The sequence below is a fragment of the Penaeus monodon genome, chromosome 19 (assembly GCF_015228065.2).
Source record: "Penaeus monodon isolate SGIC_2016 chromosome 19, NSTDA_Pmon_1, whole genome shotgun sequence".
Classification (NCBI taxonomy): domain Eukaryota; kingdom Metazoa; phylum Arthropoda; class Malacostraca; order Decapoda; family Penaeidae; genus Penaeus; species Penaeus monodon.
In genome coordinates this window covers 46,193,887-46,194,244 of record NC_051404.1, presented here as the reverse complement: position 1 = coordinate 46,194,244, position 358 = coordinate 46,193,887, and positions in this window count along the sequence as shown.

Here is a 358-nt window from a genome sequence, read left to right as displayed (position 1 = left end):
ATGAGATTGTCATTGCAAGAGGGAAAGGATCCCTCATCCCACCTCATCCTAGCAACCACAAAAGTAAACATTAGAAACAGTATGAAAAAACAGCGAGGACATGTAATGTATCTCTCGAAATTATAAAAAGGATGTTATTAATATTTCCGTGTTATGTCGCAAACAGCAATTATTAAGGATATAAGGATGGCAAACAAAAGTGATGCTAATAACACACCAGATAATGCCATTTGAATACAATTATCACTAAATTTTCTGTAATTAGCAGTCTAATGACAGTGTTGTAAAAGTGGAGAGGGAATAATATGGTGTGATACGCTTGGACAACCTGTAATATGATGATGATATTCGCGAATGA